The 26,772-nt window shown below is 49.4% G+C and overlaps 1 long non-coding RNA gene across 7 annotated transcripts; it reads right to left on the bottom strand.

Moving 5' to 3' along the window:
- On the bottom strand, positions 1-26,166 carry LOC143844731 (uncharacterized). 7 transcript variants are annotated; one of them, XR_013234118.1, is made up of 4 exons: positions 26,039-26,124; positions 9,874-10,022; positions 4,531-4,732; positions 1-1,059 (listed from the first exon to the last, which is right to left on the bottom strand). It is a non-coding gene; the product is annotated as an uncharacterized LOC143844731 (long non-coding RNA). The 7 variants fall into 7 exon arrangements; XR_013234119.1 differs by lacking the exon at positions 4,531-4,732; XR_013234123.1 differs by lacking the exons at positions 4,531-4,732; positions 9,874-10,022; positions 26,039-26,124 and adding an exon at positions 20,355-20,567.
- Between the last annotated feature and the right edge of the window lie 606 nt (positions 26,167-26,772).

The raw sequence follows: 26,772 nt of genomic DNA on the forward strand, positions 1-26,772 counted from the left end.
TAGACCATTGTGAAAACAGCACAGTATTTTGAGACCTTTGATTTTATTAACTCTGGGAAGGAGATTGAGATTCACGGAGGTTACTGGGTTTTTAAAGTTTTGATCACTAGGTGGCAGCATTGACCTAGCTCAGCAAAGGGAGCGTCCAGGAAAACTTGTTCCTCCACCTGTGCATTGAGTAGCATCGACTCAGTCAGGAGGGATCTCAGCTCCAAAGCCGAAGCAGCCCCTGCAGAATTCCCTGTGACTCAAGGAGGAGCTGGCAATTCCGTATGTTGCCACTGTCCTCTGTTCTGGCCTGCCCATCTTCATTGCATTAAATAAACTTTTGGTTCTTTTGTCTATGAGTTTTCTTACACATAAAGAACATTGAACAATGCATTGATCTTAACAAGAGGCAGGAAACAATGCAAAAATGCTTTCCCCCCCTCCCTTACAAGGGACCCAGCGTCATACAGCAGTCTGAACGGGAGACCTGAGAGACCCCAGGCTTGAACCCCTGCTCCGCTTTGGAAACTGGCTGGGTGACTTTGGCATGGTCACACTCACATGGCCAGCCTACCTGGAGAGGAGGGAAATGATCTCTGCTGCTCTGGGTCCCCAACTGGGTAGGAGGGGAAGGTATAAACAAAAGGAAATAAAAAACATTTGACATTTGACGTTGACCCCGCAGGCATCTGGAATACAGGCACATTCCCAAAATAGCACCACAAGGGCTTTGAAGGGTCTAGGATTGTGGCCCATGATAGTGGAGCATCTGTAGAGTTGTATTATCAGTGGGAATTGAGTCATGTCGGTTTGAAAGAGATCCCCACTTTGGAAAAGATGATCCTAGGAGGGCCCAGGGCAGCTTTTCCAGCCTTCTTAGCTTGTGAACAGATTTGTCTGTTTTGTTTGTCTTGCATCCGTCTTACATTTCAACATTCCTTTGCTTGTAGTAGTCAGAAGGGTGAGGAAAGGCTGTCATTCTGATTTGCCTGATATGCAGCTAAGAAAACCAAAAAAGAATGCTGGGGAGAAACTTCCATATTTCCACCACTACCACTTTAAAAGGTGCCTCTGTATCAAATAAGAAGAATAATATAAGAAGAATTATTAAGAATAATATAAGAAGAACATTGTTGGATCAGACAAAGGGTTCACTAGTGCAGCATCCTGTGGCAAATGGATGCCCCTGGGTAGCCTACAAGGAGAGTGTGGCATCAACTCCCCACTGCCCCATTGTGGGTGGGAAATGTAGGACACCTTGATTGAGCCCTCAAGAGGCAGCTGGCCTCAGAGAAAACCAAACGATTCAGTGTCAGGTTCCAGGCTGAGAGCCCCCTTTATGGAGACAGGCTGGAAAGTGATGACTATTTGCCCACCTGCCCGGGAGAGGCAAAATAGATCTCATTTTGGATACCCCAGCCTAGGGTCATAAAGACAGAAGACAAGCAACTGATTATAAATGGGGAAAGGAACTAGAAGGAGGTGCATAGAGTCAACCCACATTTCAGAGTTCCTCAGAGAGAACCCATCCCAGATGGGAGAGGAGGAGTTAAAAGTTGTGACATACTATGTGGACGCATGCAAGCTAAGAACAAGGAGAAACCATGAAGTCTAGCTTGAACAGGCTCTCTTTCAAAGTTCTTGCTGAGCTTACATCCATTCTTTTGAACTTAACATCAAGGAAAAAGCAGTGACATATTATAACACCCCCATCCACTTCCCTCCCTCAGAGGCAAGATTTCCCCTTGATTTTTCTTTCCCTTTTGTGACTGAGCCCCCCTAGTTGTCTGTTTTCTTCTTTCCCAAAGAGCTCTGGCTCTCCCACCCTGTCACAGTATATCATATTTTGGTTGTTTGCCCAGCCCAGAAATGGGAGCCCCTGTTAACATATAGAACTTAAATAGCATTTGAGAAGTTTTTATATTCCAAATAAACAAAATATTTTATTAAACATAGAAAAAGGCTCAGGTGAAATCCGAGGCAAGATTTCAGAGGTAATATAGATAACTCCAAGGTAAAACTAGCACATGAAGATTCTAGTCCTTATGTTTCAGGCTAATGATAGTTTCTTAAGCTGGAGAGCCAGCTTGATGTAGTGGTTAGGAGTGTGGACTTCTAATCTGTTGAGGTGGGTTGGATTCCATGCTCCCCCACATGCAACCAACTGGGTGACCTTGGGCTCACCACAGCACTGATAATGCTGTTGTGATTGAGCAGTGATATCAGGGCTCTCTCAGCCTCACCTACCTTACAGGGTATTGTGGGAAGAGGAAAGGGAAGGCGATTGTAAGCTGCTTTGAGACTCCTTCGGGTACAGAACAACTGCATATAAGAACCAACTCTTCTTTTTCTTCTTCATAGTGACTCAAATCTTTGTGCTGAGAGGCTTTTGTTCCAGTGTTTTCCCCAAACACTTCAATACACTTTCTTTGCAAATTCCCTTTTTTTGGTTTCCAAAAGGCTGGCACACTTTCCCCAGTACCCAACCTCCCTCTCTTGAAATACAATAATGTTGAGTTTTTAATTGACTCTTAAGCACTCTAAAGGTAGTTTCCAATCATAACAGACCAGGGATCTCTGTGCTTTTCAGAGCTAATTTCCTGTTTAAACTGGGTAGGAAAATGACTTCTCTCTCTAGAAGAACCATTCCTTCTCCTTGGCCTGAAAGGGAGTCTCCATCAATTGACCCACTTGTCCTTGTCAACTTCCCCCAGTTCTCCTGTCTGTATTAAATTGCTCTCAGTCAGGGCTAAATACCCAAACCATCAATACTCAACTCTTCTTGGATAGGGCTGAAATCAGACTCAGTTCTCATAAGCATCTAAGTCAGAAGTCTATCTGTGCTCAGCTGATGCTAACCAAACTGATCTCTTAAAGCAGCTTGTCATGCAAGGCTCTTTAGTTCTGTGATAAATTAAGCCTTCCTTTACCTGTTTGCACAGAACTTCTAAGTTTTTAAAAGTGTAGTCTGCCACACTTGTACAGCTAAGGAGGACAAATAAGTTTGAGGAGGTACTTACTTCATACAATAGGAAATAAGGCAACAATAAGTGTGTGCCCCTTTCCCCACTGGTGGGCAAGGAGAGCAGAGAGAGGGGGTAGGTCACTATAAGCCCAACAACTAATATTCTGAGATCCATCATGCCTGAGCATGGAGGTTCCCTTTGGCTATAATAACTAATATATGCCTAGCGTCCCTGATTCTGTCTGATGTCCATGCACAATCATTTGCAGAGCCTCAAACACTTCAGCCTTTCCTTGTTTCATCCCGTGCATTATTTTCCCCAGTCTTATGTTGCCCTTAAAAATGTGGGGTACATTTTTTTTTAAGTCGGTTTTCTTTTGCAGTGTTAATAAGATTCCCACAGAAAACTTCACTTATGCCAGATGTGTCTATTGCCTGGCTAATTTAACAGGCTCGTCTAATTGAAATGTAATAGCTTTCTGCTAATTCACCATACTGATAATGGTTATGAATGAGGAGATCTGTATTTCGCAAGCATGCTCCTGCATCATCCAAAACATCCACTCCAGCTACAGAAATCATCTGAAACGCATCAGCATTCTTATTTATTTGTGATATGAATCGAGGAGAATTCCGGGGGTGCTCTAGGGTAGGGGTAGTCAACCTGTGGTCCTCCAGATATTCATGGACTACAATTCCCATGAGCCCCTGCCAGCAGTTCCTGGCAGGGGCTCATGGGAATTGTAGTCCATGAACATCTGGAGGACCACAGGTTGACTACCCCTGCTCTAGGGAATCGGAGCTAGGAAAACATTTCAAACTGAGTCCGAGAGAAATTCTTCAGAAGTGACTGTCCCTGTCCCTTAGCTGCTTTCTCCCACTCTTGGTGAATGACTGTTGCCTTCCAGACATCCATGGACTACAATTCCCATGAATTTAAACTGTTTAAACTGGGTAGGAAAATGACTTCTCTCTCTGGAAGATCTATTCCTTCTTCTTGGCCTGAAAGGGAGTCTCCATCAATTGACTCACTTGTCCTTCTCCCAGTTCTCCTGTCTGTATTAAACTGCTCTCAGTCAGGGCTGAATACCCAAACCATCAGTACTCAACTCTTATTAGATAGGGAATTGTAGTCCATGGACATCTGGAGGGCCGCAGTTTGACTACCCCTGGTCTATGCAATGGAAGGTTCTTTTTTTTTTAAAGAAAGAACAGAAAATGTCCTTTGATTGAAAGTAGGCCAATGACTTCCTGAATGTCACCTAGCTTACAAATTGCTACAGCTCAATTCCTGTTTAAAAAACGGGAGGCAAAGGCATTATTGGATAGAAACAGAATTGATATGATATGATGTGTACCTTCCCTCATCTACCTCTGGGTGGTCTCCTCTCCTAATGTTCAGAATCCTTTGCTCTTTTATCGAAAGTCGCTAAAGGCGTCCAGGAGTCTTTTTAAAAAATGCAATTGCTTGGGGGTGACTCAGCTCAAAACAGAACAGCTTCAATTGTAAGTTTTATTTAGGGTAAACTAAACACAAGGTATTGTGTGAAAAACAAAAAATAGCCTTCTTCTAGTACCTTGTCTTAGTTGAAGACATTAGCCTTGTGGCAGGCAGGAGAAGCTGGACTCCATTTTTAAATATTCCCCCTGGCTTGTGACATCCAACGCAGTGGAGTTGAGCAAGGTCTGGCCTTCAGTTGGGCATCTTTCTCCAGGACTTGGTTTTCCTCCCAGCTGAGTTCACTGTTCAGAAGGCCTGGGGACATGCTGGAGCCAGGGCTGCAGGGAATGGGCAAACACTTGTCGAAAATGTTTTCCCCTGGCTCCCTTCCCCTCACCACCCAAAGAGATTTCCAACATCTCATGACGACAACTCACAGTATTTCCCCAGCTCTGTGAAACTCCCTGCTTGGAGTCTGCACAGGCTGCATGTGAAGCAGGACTTTGGTGGTGCCCAGACTGGCCTCATCTGGTCCTATTCTGGAGGGCCTTTTGTCCCCCAGTTTATTCATGTCCAGGTATGTTTGGTGCGCATGAAGGTTGGCATAACTACTTTTTGGTTCCAACCGAACTACTTTTTAATGGCTTTTATTGGCCATGGATGGTTGGTTTTTTATTTGCAGTTGTCATGTATTATTCATTTATTCCTTTTCTTAATTCATGTTCTGCCTTTTTTCCCATTGGGGACTCACAATGGTTTAGTCAACCTGTGGTCCTCCAGATGTTTGTGGACTACAATTCCCATGAGACCATGCCAGCATATGCTAACAGGGGCTCATGGGAATTGTAGTCCATGGACATCTGGAGGACCACAGGTTGACTACCCTATCACTCTCCTCTTCTCCAGTTAGTTTAGCCTCACAATAACCCTGCAAGGTAGGCTGGGCTGCAAGTATGTGACTGTCTCAAAGACACCCAAGGAGCTTCCCTAGCATGGTGGGGAATCTAAATGGAGACTCTGAGATCTTAGTCAGGTCCAGGAACCACTAACCCACAGGAACCACTAACCTTTTTGTGATTAACTTTAGCAGTTGTCATCCAGACTTTTTATTCCTCCTCAATTTAATACAGCTCATCTTCTTTGATTGTGGAAAGCCCCGTTGGGATGTTGCTTTAAAGAACAAGAGGCCAAGTCAGATTTCCTTCCCTTGCAACATGAAGAGCCTCGGCCTGCCTTTCTGCAGGCTCCCTGCTCCTCTGCCATTCCCTGCAGCTTTCCTTGGAAGAACGGCATAGCCTGGCACACAGCCCAAGTGTTTGTTCTCACACCCAAGATGTACAAAATTGTGTGCCTAATCCCAGCAACTGCCGGTGTTTTAAAAGGGGATAGCAATGGCCTATCAGCTCAGCAGCTGTTCCGGAACGCTTGGGCAGCAGATTCTGCAGCAAGATTGGACTCTGTGCTCTCGCCATCGACCCCAACACTGCTGATGAGAGCAGGCCAACTTTTCTCGTGGACTTCGTGCCACATGCCTTAGGAGGAAGAGAGTTTTCTGTGCGGTGTCCATCAGAAGCGTTAAAATAGGTTTTTAAATTTTTTAAATTGGAATACTAATAACCCCCAAGTTTCCTTTGCCTTGGTCACTCCTGAGACTGGTTTTTCCTTGGCTGGACTAGAATCGGTGACACCAACAACATTTCCAAGGCACATGATGAAGGCCATCTCGGTTCACCAAGCTGAGCGGAGGTGCACATGGCGTCTTTATGGCTCAGGCTCATTATCCAAAGACAGCGGTTTAGAAAGGACAATGGCCCTCAGCAAGGAAGTGAATGCATGCACATCTCAGAGTGTTTTTCAAATAACACCAAGAAGTGCTGAAGTCAGGCTGAAGTACAATTGGGGAAAATGTGTTTGTGTTCCTGGGTCTCTTCAATGTCGTTATTAATGGCGAGGGGTGTGCAAGTCCCTGCTTCAAATGTTGCCCCAGATGTTAACTTGCTAGGGGGTCCTGGGATGCCGCTTCTGCCTCAACCCCCCCCCCACACACACACACAGTTAGGGTCAGTAGTCTTCCCTATAATGCTGAAGTAAAATATAACCCTTTTAGAGTTATATTTGTGGTGATTCTCTATTCCTTCCCTGGGGTGAGCTATGTGGTATAATGCTGCCGCCGCGGGTGGTTGGGTTAGGTTGGGTTGTGGGCTTTTTTAGGATGTTTTATTGTATTAGGGGTTTTATGAGTTTTTTTATGATATGTGACCCAGTGGTCCCCAACCCCTGGTCCGGGGACCGGTACCAGTCCGTAGATCAGTTGGTACCGGGCTGCAGCTCCTCCTCGTCCTCCTCCCCAGCTGATGCCTTGGGAGCTGCCCTGCTACTCTGCCACCAGCTCACCTTTGGTGATCTCCAGCGGCTGCCATGGCTGGGCTCCCCCACAACATGGCACTGCACAGCTGCTGCTGGCAGCACCCCCCCCAGTGGGCGGTGGGAAGGCAGGGGCGCCGGTGGGAAAGAAGTGGAGCAGGGGCTCAGGCAGCAGCGATGTCCCTTGGCAAAAGACTACCCCCCCAGGCCTCAGTAAAACTGTCAAGCATTGACCGGTCCCCAATGATAAAAAGGTGGGGACTACTGATGTGACCCACCACACGCCTTGTGGGAGTGGCGGGCTATAGGTTGAATGAATGAATGAATGAACGAACGAACGAACGAATGAATGAATAAATAAATAAATAATTTTTTTGTGAGACTGTCCATGAATTACTTTGAATGCTCTCTCATTTTGATTTCTTAGGTATTCGTAGTAGCTTGTGCTACTTTCATCCAAAGTCGCTCAATAAATATCTAGGATCACTGCACTGTCCCCAAAGTAGTTTCTAAAGTGGACTCTTAAAATATCTGGAAAAATCTAGATCCACAGAGTACTTTGCTATGCAAAATCCAAAATAGCTTCATGACATTCTTCTTCTTCCAGACAATGTTTTGTTACTTTCCTAGGTAAGCCAACAAGTTTATTTTCCAGTTAGCTACTATGTAAATTTCCAAACGTGGGAGACGAATTTAAATGAATGGATGTTCCACATAATGGATGTTCCATTCTAAACTGGCATGTGTGGGGAAGGTGATGCATGTTCATCAGTAACCCTGCCATGCTTTCCCATCAATGAGGAAGCTCATGCTCAGAAGCTTAACTTCTTGCCCTTTCTCGAGTGAGGGCAGGCCAGCACAGCTAAAAAGGAGACCTTTTTGTGATGGTCCCAAGGTTCAGACACCCCCCCCCCCCACCGGGTAACATTCAAGATGGGATGCAACTCTCTTCTTTCCCACCAAGATGAAAGTAAAGAGGGCACAGTAAATACACAGTTATGCTGCTGTTGTCCATGGTAGTTGCCTCCATTTAAAGACATTTTTGTAAAATGTTTTTGCCTTGTATGTACTAGGTACTAGGATTCATTGCTGCATTCAGATTCCTGTGGATTGTTGCTTATGATTAGATTGTGTAACTCAGTTGATGTTGTTTACGTGAATTACAGTAAAACTTTCAACAAGGTTCGTCATAGTGTTCTGATGGGTAAGCTGCAGGACTGTAGAATGGATATTTGGGTGGAAAGGGAACTGGCTAGAAAACTGCACCCAAAGACTAGTTGCCAATGGCATTTCATCAGATTGGAGGGAGGTGAGCAGTGGGGTGACACAGGGTTTGGTACTGTGTCTGGTACTTATCAGCATTTTTATCAGTAATCTGGATGAGAGAGTGTTGGGACTCCTCCTTAAATTTGCAGATGACACACGAAATTGGGAAGAGTAGTGACCACCCCAGAGAATAGAGATAGAGATCTGAACATGCTGGAAAAGGGGACAAATGAGACCAAGATGCAATTCAGTAAGGAGAAGTGCAGAGATCTACATTTGCAAAAATGAGAAGGATGCATACTGGATGGGAGATGCCCTTCTGGGTAGCAGTGTATCTGAACAAGATCTCGGGGTACTTGTGGACTGTAAACTAAATAAGTGATACAGCAGTAAAGAAGGCAAATGCAGTCTTGAGCTCTATTAACAGAGACATCACATCAAAATCACAAGATGCCATACTCTTGCTGTATACTACATTGGTCAGACTCCAACTGGGGTACTGTGTGCGATTCTAGAGGCCTTACTTCAAAAAGGACATGTATGGAAGGAAACACTATACATATAGAAATGAGCACAAAATTGCACATGGGAACTCCCTTTTGACAAAATTCTCAGGCCCATTAGAAAGGAGAAAAAGGAGAATCTTTCATATCCGAAGTTATGTACCCTCTGGCACAGCTGGTCCTGAGTTATGGGCTGGTCTGTCACCAATATACGGATGACACCCAGCTCTATCTCCTCATAGACAGCCACCCCCCCCCTCCCAGATACATTTGCCAGATATTTGGAAGCTATGGCTGGATGGTTAGTACAGAGTTACTTGAAACTCAACTCTCTCCAAGATGGAGGTCCTGTGGTTCAGCTTAACATCTTGTCCTCAGCAAGGAATTTTGGTGTGACTCTGGATTCCTCCTTATCTATGGAAGCCCAAGTCATGGGAGTAGCTCACATGGCATTTTTTCCACCGGTGCCAGATGAAGCTACTAGCATCCTACCTATTCCCAGACTGCTTGGCCACAGTGGTTCATGCAACAGTCACCTCTAGATAGGATTTCTGTAATTCACTCTATGTAGGCTTGCCCATGTTTTTGACCCGGAAATTCCAGCTGGTACAGAATGCAGCTGCTAGGGTCCTCACCGGGACACCATGGAGGGCCCATATCCAGCCTGTGCTGAGGCAGCTGCATTGGTTGCCAGTTCTGGCCCAGATTAGGTTGGTTGGTATTGACCTTTAAGGCCATTTGAAAGACCGCTTGTCTCCTTATGCTCCCTGCAGAGCATAAGGGTACTAATATGTTGGAGGTCCCTGGCCCTAAGGAAGTACACCAAACCTCAACCAGAGCTTTTTCAGTCCTGCCCCCGACTTGGTGAAATGAGCTCCTGGGAGAGCTGAGGGTCCTGATGGATCTGTCTCAGATTAGATTAGATCATGGAACTCAGTTGATATTGTTTACCTGGATTCCAGTAAGACTTTCAACAAGGTTTGTCAAAATGGAGATTTTCCACATGGTCCTGGGTTGAGGCCAGGGCCAAGATCAACATGACTCCTCCTCAGGCTGGGCATTTATATCTATGCACCCACCCGTAGGTAAGTCTGCTCGGGAGGTAGGGGGTATTTGGCTGCCAAACGTGTGGGGTTTGTCAGGGTTTTTATAGGGGTTTTATTGGTCTATGAGATTTTATAACTGTAAGTTGCCACAAGTCTCTCAAGAGTGGTGGGATATAAATTCAAAAATATATTTTTAATTGAAAACTGATTCCTGTGTCCATCTGAGAGTTATCCAGACTCAAATGTCAAGTTACATAGTCAGTCCTGTCCCTAATTTTTAAAACGGCAGGTGGTTCTAACCTTTCAGTGATGAAAGCCAAGCCATTCATGTATATTCAGGGGTCTTCTCTTCATATGGTGGAGCTCCTGGTTCTAGGCTTGGCTCAGAAGGCTCAAGTCAGGTTTTCTGGGGGTGGTTATAAGCATCCATATCTTATGTGTTACAGGATCTGTACAAACAAGAATGTATGTTAGAGTCATCCTGTCCTCATTGCCACTGTTTCTGTTTTGGTGGCCAGAGGAATTCTTTGCCACCTCCACTTGAAGTTATTCGCCTGCAAGGAAAGGTATGTTTGTTTCATGCCTTATCTTTGAGCCTTTGGTGAGGCCTGAAATATCACGCAGCAATGCACTCCTTTCAGCCACAGTGGCATTCTATGTGCTAGGAATTTTGTTCCACACTGGCAGCCTCATCTGATTCACTTGATACTACTCTCCAAGTCGTATCAAACTGACATGAGGGATAAATGAAGGGACTTAAGCAGAACTTAACTAGAAAACAAATTCCAATCTCGTGATTCAGTTTTATCATGCTTATGTTTCACTGCTGCTATCTGGCATGGATTTTTTCCTTCTGACATTTAAATGCATATATTGGCAGAAATGTTGTAAAGGAAAACTCTTATTCCGAAAAACAGATTTTGTGTGGGGTGTGAGGAAGGAGTGGAGTACAGGGATGTTTTACCCGGCGTAGTCTTTATAACTACCGCTAAATGTTAGGACACTAAACCACAGCCAATACTTGCACTACGTCTTCCTCAGGAGTAAGCCCACAATGTGCTGTGGAAGTTACCTTCTGGTCAGTAAGCTTAAGACTATACTTGTAGCCTAGTCAGACATGCATACAGACATGCATGTTGTTAGCTGACTTGGCTACTAGGTGGGCCTAGGAATGACTGAGAAGGCCTCTTGGGTGTTCAGATTTGTTGGAAGAAATGCAGCTCTGCCAAAGCTTTGTCTGCGTATAGGTGTCTCTCCCCCCCCCCCCCAAAAAAAGACTTCAAGACACTATGGACAAATTATTGTTGCTTGTAGTGTGTTTCAAGGCCCTGAATCATCAAATAAGTTTTGCAGGTATTTGAAGTACCACAGAAATGTATTGAGTTTCTTCCATTAGAAATAATGATAGAATAACAGATATATTCATGTGCTGAGTAATATTTTTTGAGAGTGAGAGTTATCTATACACCATCTCTTGTTCAGATCAGAATGGTTAGAGAGGAAGGAAAGAAGGAAGGAAGGAAGGAAGGAAGGAAGGAAGGAAGGAAGGAAGGAAGGAAGGAAGGAAGGAAGGAAGGAAGGAAGGAAGGCATTCTTGTTAAACAAAGAAACTGCTATATTGTGGGGCTCGTGTTCTGAGCTCATCCTGTGAACAGAATTCCCATGGATTTTAAAGTCAATTGTTTAAAATCATACTGATGAACAGACAAAGCTAGTATGAGGAGAACATTATTCCTGTTTTAAAAAATACAATCGTATTAATACCATTTTTTGTCCATTTCCTTTCACTTTTCCTTGCTACTAGCTTGCTCCTCTTACAGATACAGCCTACAGTTCATAGTTATGTCACATGTTAATTTCTCCTAACAGAAATAAAATTTAATTCCTGGGTGTATTTTGAGGATATATAATGTAGCTATGATCTCTGTGCTGGACCTGGATTCCTGCGAATCCTATCTCCACTTCCATAAGTTGCCTGGAGGAAAGGTGAGACCTGAATAAATCCTATTGTTATTTTAAGTCCTAATGCTGTTTTCCAGGACCCCCAGCCCACCTTGCACCTCCACAGAAACAGATATGTGGTGTTTCCGCCTCAGGAATCTTCCCAGGGTCTTTGTAAGACAAAGCCTGTTCCAAATGCTTCTTACCGCCCAGGCTTCTCTGACTTTATCTGTTCTCCTTCCCACCCTACATATGCTCCAAATGTTAAATGACTTTCAGAGCATGTACCAACAGAGCATAATTGCCTTGAAGATACTGATTTAATTTCTAAGTTTTAACTGTTTCACGGTTCCCAATGAAATTAATCAGGCAGCTACTTCTGGGAAAAAAGGATCACCTTTTAAAATCTTGCTTTTAAACTCACAATACTTTGCCCTGTTCACAAGCCAGTGACCATGCATCCAGTCCATATACAACATACACTTGATTTTTCTGTGTACATGCATTGAATAATTATGTTACATTCAAGGGATGTCCATCTGAACATGTGATTTTCAACCCTACATTTATCCATTTACTGTTCCTTGGCTTTGGTTGTGCTGGCAACTTCTTACAAATTGGTAGGTACATGTAAATGAAGTTAAACATGCATTTGCTGAAATATATGTACAGGGTTATTGTTGAAGTACAGAACTGATTCTGCTCTCCCAGAAACAGCAGGCCGCAATCAGGTCTTTTCATAGGCATAGGCCAGTTGACATCAGGCAAAAATAACGGTGTTCCTTCATAGGGCTATCTCAAAGGTTTTTGTTGCCCTGTGAAAATTGGACTTTGGAGCCTCCCATTTAATTGTATTGCCATTCTCCCAGCCCAGGGGAATCACACCCAGCCCTGGGAAGGCAGCAAAGTGCCCGGGCAAATATCTCCTGGCCCTTGAAAATGTGGTGCCTCATATGGTGGATGGGCTGCCTAGCCCCATGCAGAGCCACCAGTCCTTTCATAGAATCATAGAATAATAGAGTTGGAAAGGGACCTCATGGGCCATCTAATCCAACCCCCGCACTATGCAGGACACTCATATCCCTATCGGTCATCTACTGTAAACTGCCACCCCCTTGAACCTTCACAAAATCAGCCTCTCCGTCAGATGGCTATCCAGCCTCTGTTTAAAAATTTCCAAAGATGGAGAACCTACCACCTCCCGAGGAAGCCAGTTCCACTGAGAAACCGCTCTAACTCTCAGGAACTTCTTCCGGATGTTTAGATGGAATTTCTTTTGAATTAATTTCATCCCTTTCGTTCTGGATGCTTTCATCCACCATGAGAACATCCAGCTCAGGCACCTGAGACCATCCCCTAGAGGCACCACACGGAGGCTGCTCCAGGTTCTGAGAGAGGGTGTCCACGATAGCCAGCCTAAAGATCTTCTGCTATCCTAACTCTTAAACAACTTTTTATTTAGCAGAGGTGCAAGCATTCTTGATCAGCTGTGTGGAAGGGGGTTGGGGCAGAGCCTGGGGCGACTTGCACTTCATCTTGACAGTGGGTGTGGGTTCACTGTTAACAGGGAGGTTTTCTTGGGGAATAAGTCAGGATTTATTTGTGGTATATATACGGGCAACCTGTCAATGGAATTTTATTCTTGCAACTTCTGGCAATTTGGGAGGTTTGTTTAACTATCCAAAATACATTTAGCATTAGTAGTAAAAACTGGAAGCAGTTAACAAGAAATGGTACTATTTTTACTTGGTGTCTGTCAGACAGAGAGAGATGGGCAGTGTGGCCTAGCTATAGTCACTTACCAGAACAAAGACCATCAGTGGTCATCAGTGGTTGAGAGATAAAATGGAATGTACCTGGGTCTGTAAATTTGCTTGCTGTGTTCTTCCCTTTTTTACCAAGCTGAATGCCTATGTTTTCAATTTCTATTTTAAGTGCAATATAAATACATTTAGTTTGTTTAATTCATTTTTAACCTTGTTCTTGCTCAGTTTTCATGATAACTAATTCAGTTGTTGGGTTGGTATTCCCTGTTGTTGTTGTTGTTGTTGTGTTCTTCCCTTTGTGGTCTTTCTTCCTCTTGTTAGAACTGTTAGGGCTTGTCAGCATTTCAGCAGTCTATTAGAAGAAAAGGGTTGAGTCCTTTGCACAGTGCTTAGTCGATCTGTAAGTGCTGGGTATTGCTGCTGCCAATAGCAGGTGGAACAGGCAGTTCTAAAAGCATCCAAGTCTGACCACTTTCAGGGATGGGTTTCTGATCTTAGGGAACCCTCGGCTTTGATCCATTAGAAAGTTTCTCTGTTTAAAATGTTTCATCACAGTCTTTCATAGGAGATTATGGTTTGATTAAGTGGTGGAGCTGATATCAAAGAAAGCGTTAAGGACTTGGGATTCTTGAAGAGCCAACCAGCTTGCAAGCTGCACAGACATTCTGGCTCCTGTCTCTCTGCACCAAATGTTCCATTTAGTTTTTATACAAAGGTTGCAGATAGCTTGTTTTTCAAGGTGAATCCACTATGGCTTTTCTCCTAAGAGCATGAATTGCAGCAGCTGAAACGACAGTGCTTAGACATTAATCTTTTAAATTGCTGTCAATATATCTTTTAAAGCCAGACGTCATACAATATTAATGGATCTTGCACTCTATTCTAAGGAAGCTGACCTGGATGGGGTGTGTTCACATGTTGCCTAACTTTATGAAAATAAAATATTAAAATCAAATGGTCATAGCTTCTAGTAATGAATGACCACTTGCATTTATGAAAAAGTGAGGATCTCATGCAACATGAAAGTGTCTATTTCCTCCAGATCTTTAAAATGACAAAAAGTAGCCATCTCATCAACCAGACACTGGTGCCTAGGTTTTGACGTGTTCAGATACACTGCGAAGATGTGCTTCCCCATCTCATTTCTCCCCCTGGGATTCTCCCACCTTTTCCTTCAGGATCTGTGGCTAGCTGAACTTGAACCCTGAACAAACATGAGCAATCACTGGACAAACAAGTCACTAAAAAGAGACTTGTAGCATCCTTTCCCAATGAAAACTAGACACTGTTGAACATCCACCAGTTCGGCTCACATTTTGCTCACCAGTCATGAACAGGAAGCTGATTTTTCATTCAGCAGTTTGTACATTCATAAGCTGTTTGAGCTGCATCAGCAGGTTACTTTGTATCCAGATAGGACAGTACTATGCAGCTGCGAGTATTTAAAAAATATAGCTGATTAGGAGTTCTAATTCACCCCCCCCCAAAAAAAACACAACTTCTTGTTTCGCCACAAAGTTATGCAGCCATTGTCTAAATCAACAGTAAGCAAGACCAATGGTTATGTAAACTTTGCTTTAGGGCAAAGTATGCACACTGGTGTTAAAGTATGTGTTATGATTATTTCACCCATGAATATTTTGCAGGCAGCCTTAAAGGGGAGGGGGCGTAGTCCTCCCATCTACCTCATCACATAATAATTACCTGATCCTCTCATCCATAACTCTGGGAAGAATTAATTCAGTTGCTGTGTGCACATGAAAAAAAACACCTACAAAGCGAAAGAAAATGAAGCTCCACCCCCCTATGCCTGTTAAACAGCCACGATAAACCTTGTGTAAAAAGTGAGTGTGTTTGGGGAGGTTGATTAGACTTACTACATGGAATAATCCTGCTCTGTTATAACTTTATTTTAAAACAAAAGCTCATCTCACACCTTTCAATGCCAGGACAGCATACGTTATGTCATAAAACAGGAAGACAGTTGATTGCTTCTGAAAGATATAGATGAAACCTTTAGAAATCCCATTTGTGTCTCAGGTTTTGTAGGTATCTGGGCACCTTTTAGGCTTCAGTTTCCCTGTGAATATGTAGGGGGGGGAACACATATAGGAGGGACTGCTAGTGATCTTGCGTTGCCTCTCAGCCAGAAATCTGTATGTTTTACTTGGAGAATGGGCTATCAACAATGAATACAGATTATTGAGAAATCCAGTTCTGGCTGTGATGGCTGTCCAGATGTAGGGGCAAAGAATCTGCTGTTTTGGGTCAAGTGAATGTTGGGGCGCCTGAGTAGGGGCTAAATGGGCAGGTAAAATGACCCAAGAGCAAACCAGCTGAGGGACCTCTGTGGTGCTACAAGCCAACACCAAAGGAATCAGTCAGCCCAGCCATCTACAAGGTGTTGGCTGACCTGTTGCCTCCTTCCGCACAGCCACCAACTGGCTAAGCCATGGGGCTCTGATGGGCTGGCTTTGCTTTTTGCTGTGGCCCACCATGAATCCTCCCTGCATGTTAAATGTCCATTGTTGGGGGGGGGGGAGATGGACAATGTGAAGGGAGGCTGAGGGAAGGCACTGCAAGGACCCTGGGGACAGGAGGGGGAAAGGAGGACCCTTACAGGAGGGAATGCAAGAGAGACGTTAAGAAACTTACTAGTTTGCTTCATAGCAGAAGACCGGGAATAGTGACCCAAGGTATGCTTGGGTGTTGAAATTCATCACTCGTACAAACATACACTTTATCACTTTTTAGGGTGGTGAAGGGGCTTTTCAGTTGCTAGTCAGGATTATAATTGGAAAGCATATAACTGGAAACCAACGAATCGCAGAGGAAGGGGAGATGGATGCTTCATGAACATGCCTTAATGTGTTTTTTTGTTTGTTTCGGGGAGGAGTTATTTCTGGGGCCAGCTGACAATGTAGAATGAAGCCTGTATTTATTATTACAACTGTAAATTCCAGAGAATACCAAAGGTTTAACATGCAGGAGGTCCCAGGCTCAGTCTCCAGCCTCACCAGGCAAAAGGACCAGGCTGTAGGTGGTATGAAAGACCTCTCTGCCTGAGACTGATGGAGAGCTGCTGCCAGTCTGAGCAGATGTTACTGACATTGATGGACCAGTTGCCTGACTCAGTATAAGGCAGCTTTGAGTATGAAATGAATGGAAAAGCATCGCAACAATATCAGGATTCTTTGCCTATTAATTTCCTAATCATCCCATGAAGTAAATGCTCCCCTTAGCATGAGACCTAAATAAGTTTATAAGAAAATATCAGGATTTGATCCTAAATCTTGCATTGTGAGACATCCCTGAGCCGTCTTTTGGGTTCAGAATTTTAATGTTGTTATGGGCCTGGGTTTCCTAAGGTGCTCATTCTCTTTGGGGGCCTGGTGCACTGGCCATGGCTCACTGGTTGAGCATCTTCTTGCTTTGCAGGAGATCCTAGGGTCAGCCTCCATCCCCTCCAGTTAAACAGGCCCAGGAAGTAGGTGAAAGCCCTCCGCGTGAGAGGGTGCACACGGAAGGCCACACCATGCTTGGAAGGCCCATAGGCACCCTTCTGGGTCTGTATACATTAAATGGGGGGGGGGGGACTAGGCAGAGTTGGTCCCAAAAGCTTTGTCCATTTCCGTTCTGATGTCCCTTCGAGGCAGCCATTCTCCGAGCCCACGGATCCTTTCTTGGAGGGGAAAGCATGAAACTCTGCCTGCCCTCCGTGAGTTCACGGGCCAGGGCCACTGGAGCTCCCGAGCCCTCGCTCCTGTTCCCGGCTTCCCTTGAGCGCCGACCGCGTGTCCTCCGCGCCTCTCGCCGTGAAATGTCCCCGGGCTGCCCGTCGCGCTGCCCCCGGCCTGCGGGAATGCGGCACGGCTGCCTGACGTCACCCCCGCCCGTCGGCGCCTCGCTTGCAGGGCGGGACGAGGACGGCGCAGCGCCGCGCTGCCTGTTTGCTCCTCGGTGGCTCTGCGGGTCGTCGCTCTGGTCCTGGCTGGGCGCCGGCCCGCAGATTCTTGTGGCGATGCTCCGCAGCAGAGGGCGCCACCGCCTCGTTAAGGCCCCTGGTCTTTTCCGGAGCCGCGTTGCAAAGTACAAAGCAAGACGCCCCGCCCCCTGCCCCGGTTGCAGCAGCAGCAGCAGCGCTTCGTTGCCGCAGCTCAAGGGCAAAACTGTCTTCCCAGCAATTCCGGGAGGCTTTCCTCCTGATTAAGAAAGGCATAATCGGAGCGCTTCTGAGTGGAGAGGGGGCCTCCGGGGCACATCTTCCCCCTCGCCTCCCAGTGGGGGGCCTTGATTGAGATGGGATAGACGATTAGACCGCACCAGGGGGAAATAGCTGAGAATAGGATTTGACTCCCGTGTTCAAAGCTAGAAGAAAGGTGCTGAATGTTCAACTTGACAGTAGCAAAACAAAGGGTCCTAATTATTTCAGACCCAGGGGGGGGGGGAAAGAAAAACCACTGGATGAATTTCCCCCCATCTCTGGTTCATACCCACAACAGAAAGACATTTCGAGACTGTGTAGAGGATTTACAGAGAAAGCACAGGGCCCTCTTCCCTAGCAAAGATCAGGAGGCGGCCGTGATTAACAGTGTCTGCTCCTTTCGTAGCTCCTCTAATTAAAACCATTTCAATACAGGCCACTCCGAGCAAAACAGAGCAAATTGATTCCAACTGACATCACATGGCTACTCACACGCTGCACATAGCAACCTGCGCCTAAATTGTTCACATTAATGTCATAGCGCATTAGCACACTTCAAAGGCTTCCACATAATTCCAGAGAAATGCCGAACGCCTGAAGTCTTTCTTGTCCCTATCTTGGTTATTATTGGGGCGCTTTAGTCTCTGTGATGTTGTCTGCTGTCCGCTATGGATGCTACATCGCTACAGATGACATTTCTTTCTCGCCCATTCACCAGTATGCATATGTTCCCTGTGACTGTTGGGATAATTGCAGCCCTGGACGATTACTTCCCAGTAGTCTCTGCCTTTCGTTCAAATACACTGGATGTTCACAACCAAAATCTTGTGGCTTGAGGTCTGGAAATGGAGGTAATAAGTCACGCTGGTTCTTCAGCAAGGCTGAAATGCTTCCCGTGTTGCCTCTCTTCTGATGAAATTAATTCAAAGGAGGTGAGGCTGCAGTTTACAATTCCACGGCAAGAGCGCTGTGAACCTAAAAGGGTTTGCTTACAAAATCAGGAGTGGCCAAGGAAACAGGAGGGGATTTCTAGGGTGGAGGGGTAAAAATATGACCGATGCAATCTGCCCTCCTAGTGAGCTAGGTGAATTGCTTTGGACGTGTTGCTATGCACAGCATGGCTTTCTGAACACCAGGCTAAATTGCTTAAGATGGTGTGCTTTGCTCGTCTGATCCATGACCTCTTTAATCCAGAGTCGTTTAGAGAAGTCAGTGGGGCCTGCTCCAGAGAAAATGGGAAATGCATTACAGTTCCCTTGAATTAGTCTATTCTTCATACATTTGATTGGGATCAACTGATGTCCATGTGATTTCGCACGGGAAATTCTTTAATAAGAGAAGCACCTAGAAAACAATAAAAATGATCTGGATTTACTTCTGAGCAGATTGTGCAGAGGACTGGTGACCCAATGCATGTGTTAGTTGACTGCAGTGGAAGTTGGCAGAGAGTAGATTCAACAGGAGCAAGGAAAATGCCCAGGCTGGTTTTGTGAGATAGGCCCTATTTCCTTTTAATACAGTTTTCCTCTTCCCTACCAACAAACTAGGTCCCCAGCTGTGCTGCAGAATCAGGAATTTGCAGTGTTCTGGTTCAGATACTAGGCGGGTGGGCGCTAATCCGCTTTACTGTATTTTAATCCAGATTAAAGAACAGTGTCCTAGAGGCACCTGGCCTTCCATTACCTGATAGTTTATGTAACTGGAGTTTCAGTGTCTGTCCCCCACCCCATTTCCAGCAATAGGCTGGACACTGAGGCATTGAGCCTGAAGCTAGTGTATTGATCCCAGTCAAAAATAATAAAGGAGGGGGAGCATATAGGGTGACTACAGGATGATAAAAGGATAAAATGATCATCTGTATTGTTTGGTCAGATGGCGAAGAAAATTTTACTACACCTTGTGAGAAAAGTATGCAGGTGGGAAGAGTCTCTCTGTTACTTGGCAGGAGGGGCAGTTAGTGTGCGGTAACATCAACCCTGGCAAATGATGGTCTCTCTTGTTCATTTATGGCCGGGCCCACTGGAAAGCAAGCTGCTGCACTGTGGGTTATAGCCCCCCCCCCCGGTCCTTCTGTAATGAGGTGCACTACCCATGATGTAAGTAGCTCTTTCTAAAAAATATCAACATAATTTTACAGTAGCATTATTAGTAGATTTTATGGGCCTGAAATGCTCAAATTGTTTTTTTCTTAATATCAATTACAAATATTTTATAAATATGTAAAATATCCCAAACTGACAACCCTACAGACGCCTGAGATGGATCTCCACCCCATTCCATAACCTGTGTGCCCTTCACTTTAGTAGGCTTCTGACCTCAGACTATGGTTTACTTCAGAGAGGATTAAATCCTGACACAGATTTGTATCGCCCACTGTAGACTCAATCTATAAGTTTTCCTTAACTAGGCCCCTTAGCGGGGAAATGGACTTCAGGACCGAGGACAGAGCACAGGTTTCGCTCAGCTCCTCTCAACAGACAAGCGCTGGCTTCTTCGTGCCCTTTGTTTACGCGCGACCGTAGCGATGGGGCTAAACAAAGAAAGCCGTCAAAAGGTTCGCTCCAGGACTCCCTCCTCCCCGAGGGCTAAACACCCCACCAAGATACCGCTCCATTTCCAAGTAACACAAACCACGATCTCTTAACTCTCCGTCGCAGCCATCCGGGTCGCTCTGCCAGCGAGCAGCCTGGAGAAGCCGACCTGTCTTCCTGCTTCAAGGCTGACCGGCTGGCGCCGATGACAGGAGGTGGACATGCAATCAACAAACATAGCGATGCCATACTATGATCAAATGGTGTTTATTTCCCTTCTGTCGTCCTTACATGGTTCAAAAAGAAAAAGTGGGGGTGGGGTGGGGGGGGAGAACCTACCTTCCACTGGAAAGATATTCCGCCGCGACAACCGGTTGGAGCGGACTCAGGGCGCCCAGATCCCATGGACTCGCCCTTGCTGGGTGCAGCAGAATTTGCATTCCAGTTGCCCTAGGTGCTTGTGGACCGGGGGGGGGGGGAGGGGGGGCAAGGGAAGGGCGTGGGACCTTTCGGCCGCGTAGGCTTTGGAATAATCCCTTCGTAGACGTTGACTTTAAGCCTCCGCTCTTGGCATTCACCGCGTGCCTTAATTGTATGACATTAAATCAAGGTCCGCTGTGAACACGGAGAGACAGAGCCCAGGTTCTCTCCCTCGCCTCGACTCCCTCCCTCCCTCCCTCCTTCTACAAACAAGATAGCGAGCGATCTCTTGGAAAAGGGAAGCGGCCGGCTTCTGCCTCTCTTTCTCCTTCCATTCATCCTCCAGGCCTGGCTTTGAATCTGAGGCCGCTTCCTCCTGGCCCCTCTGCCACGTCCACCGGGCAAAAATCTGCTCCAAGCACGTCTGTCTTGGCCGCCTCCTTCTCCTTAAGCTGCTCTGGTGCGGCCGGCTCTTTCTCTCGCTACTGAAGGCGGCGGAAGACAGCGCTCAGCCCGGACTGCTCCTGCCCCCATTGGAAGAACCGCCCTTAGCCATTCCTGAGCAGCAAGGAGCGAGGTTTTAAGCCTCCCCAAATCTTGTCAGTGAACAAAAGGCCTGTATTTCTTTCTCAGAGGCAGAGATTTGCACAAATGAAAGGGGCAGGATGCGTGTCGACTTGCTTTGTAAAGCGGAAGACATTAACTCAATAGCACCTGCCTGCTCCCGGGAGAGTTTGGACAGCCCATCTGGTCTGGCTACAGTGACTGTGCCATAAGAAGGAGGAGGAGGAGGAGGAGGAAGGGGAGACACTCAACAACAGAAACACCGGTTTGGTTTAACTTGACGGCGTTTAAACAGGCGTCCATTCAGGATGGTCCCGAGGACAACCGTGCTGGGATGTTTCAGGACCCAGTGTGGTCAGTGCATAAAGAAACCGGCCAGAAACCGGAGCAAGTTGACCACTGCCGGCAGCTCCGAAGCGTCGACTGCCTGCGGATTTGTCAGGTGCTCCGATGCTCCGTTCCGAGCGCCAGGGCGGCGGGTGGGTCGCAGAATGCGGCTGTCCACTGACTCAGTGGTGGTGGAGACGGTGAGCACCAGCCCCCCCAGCTGCTGGTAGATGGCGGCCAGCACCTCTCTCGCCCAGCAGGCCTCGCTGATCATCCTAGGAAGGGAAGCAAAGCCAGGAGGTTAAAGGAGGAGAAAACACGGGCGCTCAGTGCTACTGCAAGGGCCTCGGATGGGCAAAAAAGACCATGGTGAACCGAAGGGGACCTGATGAGGCAAGAAGGAAGAGTGGCCGGGACCGAGGGAAGGCTGGTCTCTCGCCCTGCCCCGCTGGAAGAAAGGGCCAAGCGGACTCTCCTTTTCTTAAGGCCAGGGAGGCAATCCAAATCGGTCAGCGGCAGTCCTGGCGGGCAAGGAACAGCTCAACAGAGACAAACCGCAGCCCATAGAAACGGCGCCCTTGACATCCCGTGAACGGCCCAGGAGGATGCACCCAAACTGTGCCAGTCCCCAGATGAAAGGCCCTGCAGAAACCAAAGCGAGCAACCGTGGAAGCAATCCGGAATGGCAACTCTCACAAAGTAACACACCTTCGAGACTTTGTAACGGCCCCTTTCCAATCGCCCCTCACCTTAAAAAAAAAAAAAGGGGGGGGAGAAGCCACTGGCAAGGGTTAACTCCCTAAACACCACCCCTGAGCGCCCCTCCCCCCCAAACACAACCTGGTGAAGAATATCCATCGATCACAACCAAACCTTCACCGAGCTGCTCTCTCCGGATGCGGGGGGGGGGGGGAGGCAGGTGAGAGGTGGAGGGGGGGGGGTCCGGAGCTGTCCGGTCAACGTGTGCGCGCTCCTCGCCGGCTGCTCCAGAATTAGGGATCAACAGCTCTCCAGCCCAACGAATAAGGCAGCTGTCTCCGTGCGAGAGGATTACCCGGGCTGATGACGTCACCGGGAAGGCAGATGTTGTTCCCAAAGTCCTGCTCCTCGCCCCGCGTCCTTGAGAGCGGCGGCGGCAGGGCGAAGGCCAGGCAGAAGCGAGCACGGCTTCCTCGAAAGGTTCCCTCCGCGGCCAGCCCTCTACGACCTTCAGTCCCCGGCTCTCCCCGGCCGACGCCTCGGCTCCTCCCCCACTGCCAACCCAAGTGGGGCCAACTGTGGGCACGGGCTCTGGCACCAAGCAAGCGCCCCATGGGGGCAGAAGCCCTGCCCAGCAGAGGGGCTGGACGGCCCCCAGCAGGCGCCCCAGGTCCCAGCCCCTCGCTGCGCTCCGTAGCCCCGACACGTCTGCCTGGACCGGCAGCAGACAGCGGAGTGCGGCGCCGGGCTCCAGGCTCCGTGGCCCCCTCCCCGCCCTTGCCACGGGAACGGGTTTGCTCTAAATACTCCCGACGCAGGAGAGAGGAGGGGGCAAGGAGGGGGCAGGCTTGCTCGCTCACTCGCAGCGAAGCTAAGCTGGCATTATGTAAAAGCCGGTCCCTCCTTGGTGGGGCGGGGCGGCGGGGCGGGGTTGGGCGGGGGAGAACATGGTGCTGCAGTGCACGGCCAGCCGCGGTAGAGCCTCCCGGCCATGGGCAGAGACTGCAGGACGCCCTGCTCTGGTCAAATCCACCCCCCCCCCGCCGCCTGTGGACCTGGAGCAAGCCGATGTCCTCGGGGCTACTGCCGCCCGCTCTGCCCGCTCCTCCTTGGCCGACTCCTGCCAAGAGCCCGGCCAGCCCATCCCCAGGCCCGTCCCTATCGGCCTGCGCCTGAGGCCAGGCAACGTTCCCACCGCCTCATCCCCACGAGAAAGCGACTCCACGCGAGTTCGGTTGCCTCTGATCTCAGGCAAGGGGGATCCCAGGGGGTCGCTGGAAACTCGCCACCTAATTCTTACGGTGACCCACCATGGCCCGCCGAGGAAGTAGGCAGCACAGCAAACAATCACAACGGCATCGAAATCCGCCCTCACCACGGACATGCCGGGGAGAGGAAACACCTGCGCAAAGCACCGAGGAGTCCACGGTGGAAAGCCCTCAACTATCTACCCTAGAGGGACTCAAGAGCCGGTGAGAGCCGCCCTGTGCCTCCCTCAACCAGCCGCTTTGTGAATCAAACCAGAAGCCCAAAGAATCAAGGGCTGTCGAGGGCACCGATCCAGAAAGCAAGAAGGGCACCACGGGGTGGGGGGGACAGGCCGGGCTCCTCCCTGAGAATGACTTCTCTGCCATTTATTGCAACCAGGGCTGAAGGAGAAGCCTTTCCTAATGCCTGGGCCGAAGGCCTTTGCTCCCTCGGCTGCGGCGACCAGTCCATGAAACGGGGGAGGAGGGGAGTTGATGCGACCTCTTTGCGCGGGTGAAGAAGGCTTGGGGAGGACTCCAAAGGTCTTTTGGAAAAGAGCCCCCCCCCCCGTCAATTAGCAGCGTAATTAAAAGGGATGGGAAATGGGATCTGCCTTTGAGTCTCCCTGGATGACTCATCAGCTCAGCCTCTTGGGAGCCCACCCGGGTCCAAACGCAACTCCCGCATCCCCAGCCCAAAGAAGAGATCCCGAGTACAGGGGCGGGAAGGAGCGGCTCCAGATATCGAGATGGTGGCTCTTCTATGGACCGGGTCTCAGTTCTCTTGGTCGGGGGCAGCCTTCCAACTGGAGAAGCTGCCCGCTGATCCAGTCAGTTCTAGGTATCCGAGGTTCACTTCTCTCGCGAAATAACTTCCCTTTTGTCCCCTAATGTGAGCACGGTGCACCCACGACCCAGAGGCTGGAGTGACGTTGACACTTTTGTCTCTAGCAAGTGAAAGAACCGTGCACAGTATTATCACATCGCTAGGAAATGTATCCTGAACGGTTCCGTCTGCAGGAAAAGAAATGCAGATTTTTTTTGCAGCCTTTGATGAAATATACAGCTGCATGAGACGGGAGGGGAGGACCAAGCAAGGTAGCCGAATGTGCAGACAGCCAAATGTGAATGCAACTGCGTTCTCAGAATGAGAACCTTCCAGTGGAGAAGAGCCCAAAACGTTATTCTAGAGAGTCAATTCCCGTTTTAACATCCGTTCGCTGTCCATGGTTTTGATTTCTCCGTCGGCGAGGACTAGAGAGTTTCCTACGCAAGAATCATGGTGCATGTCTCAGTTGCGACTCTTTGCTTTTAACAGGCCATCCAATGGCGAAATAAATCCAAGACATCTCCAAGGAAGGTCTTCTTTCCTTTAAAGAAAACGGGCTCTTTTATTCCATCCACTGTGGTGCTCTTAGCCAATGGATACTTTTTGTTTACTTGCTGCTGCTGCTGCTTTCAATGGCCAAGCAGGGCATGTTTCACGAATCACACCTCCTTTTAGGAAAGGCGGTTAAATCACGAAATGGAGTTCAATGAGATGCAGGAGGGGTCGGCATTGCGAAGCCAACACACGCACGGCCTCCGAGCCAAAGACCCCTTTCGCCCCCCTCCTATTGGGGGAGAGCTGGTTTGCAGCCTTCACAGACCATCGGCGTTTCCACTTAGCCCCAGAGGCAAGAGACACCCCCCCCCCAGCATAGAAGGGCAGGAGCGGTGGGCGCGGCGGGGGAAAGGGCGCCGAGAGCCGTTCCTATCCCAAGAGAAACCGCCGAAAGTCTTCTCCGATGCCATCTCGAGAGCGGCGAAACCACTCCTGACAATCGCCCCCCCCCCACACACACACGCGTTTCGCCGACCAGGCGCTTCTTATTCCGGGCTGGCGCTGGCCCAACTTTGGCCCCTTCCTCCCCCCCCCCCCTGCGCCCGAACAATGCCCTTTGTCCTCTGCACTCGGCCACTGGCGGCGGGTCCCAAAGGCAGCCCTGGCGGCGGGCAGGGAGAGAGGGAGGGAGGGTGGGGGGAGGGGGGTCTCGCTTCCAGCTGCTGCTCCCCACAGCCACGCCATCGGCGGATGCAGAGCGAGGGAGGAAGGGGGAAAGAGCCTGCCGTCCTGGGCCCCGAGCCCAAGGTGCGGCGGATGCCTCTGCCCCGCTTCCCGCAAGGCAGCCCTGGAGGAGGACGGAGACACGCGGCTCACTACTGCGGTGGGCGGGTCGAGCAAGGCGGCGAGCAGAGACAGCGGCGACCACCGGCGCCGGCCCCACAGCGCGGGCCAAAAGCTCTCCGGCGCTGGAGGCTGCTCGAAAGGGGGATCCGAGTCCTCCCCCCCCCCCCGCCGCTCCCACTCGCCCTCGCTGGCGGAAGCAGCCGGCCTCCTCCAGCACAATGGCCTCGCCATCTTCCTCGGGCAGCCCCGCACAAAGCCGCGCCGCGCTGCTTCAGCCCCACACAAAGGAAGGCCCGTTGGAATGCCCCCGCCCCCGCCCCAACCCACCCCCAGCCGGGGCTCGCAGGCACGGAGGCGGCCACTGCGCGTAGCCCGTCGGAGAGCACCGAGGCCCCCTGCCGCCGATGCCTCCCGCCCTTGCCAGTCGCAGCAGCCAGGCCAGCCATGGACCCCCCCCCCCCGTCCATTCGCCCACCCGCCCGCCTGCTCGCTCAGGGGTCACAGCCCCGCAACCGCCCGGCCTCTTGCTGCTCCCCGCGCCGTTCTCTGCCCCCCCCCGGCCAACCTAGCCCACCCAGACAAGCGACGGGACTCACCGCGGCACGGCCATTGGGTCCCTAGAACACAGGTGGCCTGGCTGGCAGCCGGATGGCCGGCCAGGGCCACAGGAGGCTTCTCCCGCGCCTCGCCGCCTGACGTTCAGCCGCCAAGCCGTGGCTCTCCGGGGCCTCTGCCGCCGCCCCTCGGCCGGCCCCCTCCGCCCCTCGCCCCGCCCCCAGCCCCAGGCCTGCCTGGCTCGCTCCCCCCTCCCCCAGCGCGCACGCCCCCCTCCGCACATTTCTGCCGGCTCCGGCTGCCGGCCACAGCCGCCGCGTCCCTGGGCTGCCTCCTGCCTCCGCTGGGCGCTGCCTCCATTCGCAAACGCCCCAGCAGGACTGGCCCCGGCTCAGGCTGAGGCTGTGCAGCCAAGCGGCTGTCGGGTGCCACAAAGAGCCTCGCTCTACTCGCAGCGCTGCCGCCGGGACTGCAGGTTTTCCCCGGGCGTCTGGCGAAGACTCCGAGGCACTCGGCAGGAGCGCGGCCCTTTCCCAATGCCAGGCTGGGAGGGACCGGGGATGGAAGAGCGACCGGGCAGGGGGCAGAGCCCCACCCATGGCTTGCGGCCGCCCCAAAGCTCTCCAGGCCCCAGGAAAGCTCCGTCCCCTTGCCAGGCATCGCTGCCTTCTCACTCAGCCAGGCGCGCCGCTCCACCGGCCTCCAGAGCCGGACTCTTGAGCCGGACCCAAGGATCGCTGCCCCCCCCCCCGGCTGTCCCCCAGCGAGGCCGCGA

This window comes from Paroedura picta, chromosome 9 (assembly GCF_049243985.1).
Source record: "Paroedura picta isolate Pp20150507F chromosome 9, Ppicta_v3.0, whole genome shotgun sequence".
NCBI lineage: Eukaryota > Metazoa > Chordata > Lepidosauria > Squamata > Gekkonidae > Paroedura > Paroedura picta.